General features: G+C 42.3%; 1 protein-coding gene across 4 annotated transcripts in view; it reads left to right on the top strand.

The window, feature by feature from the left end:
- Window positions 1-5,186, top strand: part of LOC103919846 (chromosome unknown open reading frame, human C11orf24) — a 25,595-nt gene that overhangs the window by 135 nt on the left and 20,274 nt on the right. The window lies entirely within an intron of this gene.

The following is a 5,186-nucleotide window of genomic DNA, read 5'->3' as shown; positions in this document are numbered from 1 at the left end:
CATGTGCAGATGGGTGAGGGCAAAATTCATCCCTATTCATCAACTGGGAATAAATTGAAGAACAGGGAATAAATGTAGAAGTGTTATCAATGCAAACTGGTTGAAGGGAAATATTTGGGATCCATTTAAGATTAAGCAAGCTGTCAATTGGAGAAGAGGCTACTTCATGTGTTTGTGTTACCTATTCACTTCCTTATTTCTCAATGTACATCATCCCCTGAATCTTACTATTGACTATTTTTGATTTGTATGTGATTTATGTTATAGGAACACTCCTCTTCCCCCTCTCCTTCAGAAAATACAAACCCCACAGCAGGTATTTCTGGATGTTCCTGAGATGCTCTTAATGACACTCTTATTAAATATATGCTTTCATAGGAAAAGTAGTTGCAGCTCATGCACTAAGCTGGATTTCAAGAGACTCAATTTTCATTTCCAGCTCTGACCATTTCCTCCCATAGCTATACACAAATGGATCAGTCTTCTCATGCCTCTTTTTCCACCTGTGAGATAAGGTTGGTCTATCTTACCTACACTCTGCTCTTTCGAACTGATGCTCTGTCGTGCTGTGGACTGACCCGTGTTACAAAGATTGGGCTGGTGTATTTGTGTCAGCAAAGCTCCTTTACATCATCATCCTTTTGATGAAACTTTACATCGTCAGTGTGTCTCTTTGCTAGCAGTAGCATCTGGACTTAAGTTCCCATATCTAATTAAAAAAAGGAGAGCATGGTGGAAAAGAAGCTTTCTAATTTTTTTACCATAAGATAAACAGGAGATTGGCTTATTAAGGGGGTTAAGGGTTGGAGTTTCTGATGGGTGACAAATGCCCAGTGATAAGTTGAAATTCTCCATGTCCAAGCAAAGAACATTTACTCCCTAGATCTCTACCCGCAGTAAATGGGTGCTGGTCTAATTGTTAACTTAATAAACCATAAGTATTGCTATAAACATTTTTTTCTCCCTTTCTCAGCTGTGCTGATCAAGGTTTTTTTCTGCTGAGACCAGTTTTCTTTTAAGTTATCATTTCTTCCTGTTTCTAATGCTCTTCGTATCCTAGCTGATCTGGAAAGATGATGTTGTCACTAGGATTTCACAGCAACTTCTGTGAAGCTTCATGTGGGTTTCTGACACTCTTTGATTTGATGAGGCTTAAAAAAGAAGCAATGTGCTTCCCTCCTTTAAAAGAAAACATTCTATACCCAGGTTTCATTTTTTAAAAAACTTTGTTTGGAAAATATCTCATTCATGAGCATGACGGAAAGTGCTGGGACTGTAGGCATGACCAGCTGGTCTGAGTGTGAAAACTTGAGACCAGCTTTGAAAGGAGCAAACATGCTCCCTGCTCGAGCGTTTTTTGTCATTAGTCGTTTTTTTTGTTAATGAATCACAATTATCTAGAGTTCTACAAAACGTGCAAAACCTATTAGTCTTTCAGTTCCTTTTTATAGCGAGGCTTTTGTGGGATAGTCACAGTATCTTCCTTGGTTTGTGATACAGATGATGTAGTGTCTTTACAGTATTTGCTGAGGCTGATGTAGAATTGCTGAGGCTGATGTATCTCAAATGCTTTCCATGCCTAAAAATGGCCTTGTTTGTAAGAGCAGCAGCTCCTGCGTTGTGTCAACATGGTACTGCTATGCAGAGCTCCTTTAGGAACAAGAAGTGTAAGTGCTATGGCTGAAGACCACCTCTCACCTGATAGTGAGGTGGAGCATATGCCCTTGAAGGTGACAGGTCTTCCTGACAGTGCATTAAGCCATATCACATGGCCATTAGTGCAGTCCATATGAACTGTCCTTCATTTCTACATTTGTAGAGGCTTCTGGTCTTGAATTGGTGTTGCAACTTCTGTTCTGGGAAACTCCCCTATGAAGAAAGGCTGAGAGAGCTGGGACTGCTCAGCCTGGAGAAGAGAAGGCTCAGGGATCTTATCAATATATATAAATACCTGAAGGGAGAGTGCTTTTTTCAGTGGTGCCCAGTGACAGGACCAGAGGCAATGGGCACAAACTGAAACACCGGAGTTTCCCTCTGAACATCAGAAAACACTTTCTGACTGTGAGGGTGACTGAGCCCTGGCACAGGTTGCCCAGGAAGGTTGTAGAGTCTCCACCCTTGGAGATATTCAAAAGCCATCTGGTCATGGTCATGGCAACTGGCCACAGGTGGCCCTGCTTGAGCAGAGGGATTGGACCAGATGACCTCCAGAGGTTCCTTCCAACCTCAACTATTCTGTGATTCTGTGAAAATTGTGCAGAGAGCTTCTTTAATGTCTAACTGGAAGTCATAACCCTGGCCAAGCTACCTGGTACAAAATAAACTTAGTTTGCATGGTGTGTAGGTTCCCATGTCTCTAGAAGAGCTTCTGGCCTTTGTCATGTGAACTGTATGTCCACACCACTGCTTCTGGGCCTTTATTAAAAATGATGCAGTGGACATTCTGTCAATAAAAGCTGTAGGCGTTCTTCATCAGTCAGCTTAGTGCGCCACGTTAATGGACCTTAAGTGCGTGAGGTAGAAGCAGAGGTCTGTCTAGTACAGTATTGTCTTCAACAGTGATCGGTTGTGTTGGATAGAGACATCATCGCCCGACGCTTGGTATCATGAGATCCTCTGGCAGTTCAGTTAAAAGCCAATATCCTCCCTCTATTCCCTTTTTCTTCAAATCTTCTGTGTGCATTGAATAGCAGAGGCCCCAGCACAGATCCTTAGAACTTCACTGGTGGCCGCTTGTCCTTGTAAAAAGCTATGGCTTCTTTCTGCTCTTTGTTTCCTATTCGAATCAGTTATCAGTCCATGCAAAAGCCTTTCTTTGTAGCCAAAAGCATCTTAGTTTGCATTAGAACTTTGAAATGGTCCCTCACTAAAAACCTTCATACAAATCCACGTATAATGAATAACCTCAAAGATTTTATATATGAAAGATAATTTTCTGCTACAAAAGCTGCGTTGACTCTTCCTGAAGCCATGAAGCAAGGCAATAATTGACACCAAGAACAATTATATCTTCATCTTTACATGGTGTTTTTCGAGGGATGGTCAACAGTGTATATTTGCCTTGTAGATATGGCAGGATTCAAGTGTTCTGGCTGCAGTGACCATCTCTGAGATGGCTGGAGTAGGCATGTGCTGTGGCTGAAATGCATCACTGACGACGTCTGGGGTATATGTGGCTCTAGTGGGCACATTTTGGGCAGTGAAGCCAGCAGGGGAATGTAATGTCATGAGCCTGCCAGGGGTTACATGACTTAATTTTATGCAGGTCACAGGTTCCACTAGTTCTGCTAGACTTACTCTCGCATATAAAGTTAAACACGTGCTTTGTGTGTTTGAAGAATTGCTGCCTAAGGCAGATATGCTAACATGGAAACAGCTGATAACATTCTTTAGGAATGCTTGCTGCTTGAGCCTGAGAAGCATGTGGCCTGGATGGAGCTGTAATGCAGATGGCTTTTGTTACCAGCTGACTTGAAAAGCAAAAGCACAGAAGTTGGATTTGTTTTCTATTTAGCAAACAGCTTTTGACTGGATCCGGTGTATTCACAGATTCCCGTTTGTTGCTTTTCTATCCGTTGCAAAGGGAGCAAGGATTTCTAGGCTTTGAAAATCTTGTAATGTCTAGAAGCTGGATATGTGTTGATGCAATGAAATCCATTCAGCAAATAAACATCTGTAGCAGAAGTGGATTTCCGGTGCTGCTGACCCATCCTCATAAGGAATATCTGAATGAAAGAGAGTTTTAGAATAAAATATAAACAGAAAATGCTGGTGAGGTGAGGGGGTTTGTGGGTTTTGGTTGCTTTTTTTTTTTTCTCTGCAGGTTTTGGCAATATTGGCAAGCAGTTCTTTCTGGGTGGTATGTTCTTATGTTCTCCACTTGGTCTTTGACCCCTCTGAAAGTGGGAACAGATGTAATGCAAACTGTGGAGTGGACAAGCTGTCCCCTGGGAGTTGACTGAAAACTGCAAACCCTTCTGCTAAATGAGCTCTTAGCATTGTCTTGGGACAAATTTGTTTGCAGAACTGTATTGAAATCAGTAAGATTACAACTGCAGAGGTTCCTTCTGGAGTTAAAAAACATGCTCCAAAATTGTGTATCCCACAGCATGCTCAAGCATTCACATTTACAGTTGCTTCTGAGCGAGATACAGTGAATGCCATCTAATGAACATACAGCCGTAACACTGGATTTCATGTGGTGATTCATCTGCATAAAGGATGTCTGGATGAAGGAGAGAATTTGTAAATAAAATACATGTACAGATTTATTTCAGTATTTTTCTCTCATCTCCAAGAAAGTTATTGCCGGAGGGAAATGAAGGAAATGTGCAGCACCTTTAAAAACCAAAGACTGAAATGGTGGGCATGCAGTTTAAGTGATTAGAGATTGTTTGATGTAGTAGACGTTAATGTGCGGGGAAGAGAGAGTTTTCTGTCTTGGCCTGTCAGTGCTAAAGGATTTGCTAAGTGAGATTTGACACGTAATTCCTCTTCAGATGGTAAAAAAAAAAAAAGACCCCCCCACCCCCCCCCCCCTCCCCCCCCCAAAAAAAAAAAACCCCACATACACAAAAAAAAACCCCAAAATAACCCCCAAAAAACCCCAACCCATGCTGTGAACATCTAATCCTCACTGCAGGGCACTTTTTCTGCTCCATTATCTGCTTGGGCAGATTTACCTCATGATACCATTTCAGGCAATTGAAGTGAAAGTGCCCTCCTGTAAAGTGGCTCAGATGCCCAAGAAGCTGAGTGCTGAGACAGAAGCTGGATTTTTTTGGGAAGGTGCTGGAGACAGAAGTGCTGCTTTATAGGGCAGAGGAAGCCTTTAATTTCTCCACACTTGCAAATGAAACTTATGAAGATCCTTCCACTGAATGCTAAAAGTACTTGACTATTCAGTTACAGCCAGGCTGCCAGGAAAATTAGTGAGTTTAAAGTGTGAGCTGTTGTAATAGCTTTGGTAAACCCTCCTGTGGGTGCTCACATTGTTTGAGATGCAGCTGGTGGGGGAGATGGTGTCTCCTTGCCCTGCTCCCTCTGTGTCTCTGGCATCATCGCTCTGAACTGGGACACTGGACCTGGAGCAGAGCCTCTTCTGATGGAGAACCCTCCTTCTCCATGGTGGTTCACCTGAATATTATCTGCATTCTGTCTTCTAAAGTCCTGGTTACTGACATTGG

This window comes from Pygoscelis adeliae, unplaced genomic scaffold, assembly GCF_000699105.1.
Source record: "Pygoscelis adeliae isolate BGI_AS28 unplaced genomic scaffold, ASM69910v1 Scaffold451, whole genome shotgun sequence".
Lineage (NCBI taxonomy): Eukaryota > Metazoa > Chordata > Aves > Sphenisciformes > Spheniscidae > Pygoscelis > Pygoscelis adeliae.
The sequence above is the reverse complement of the archived record's forward strand: the minus strand, read 5'-3'. Positions and strand labels throughout refer to the sequence as shown.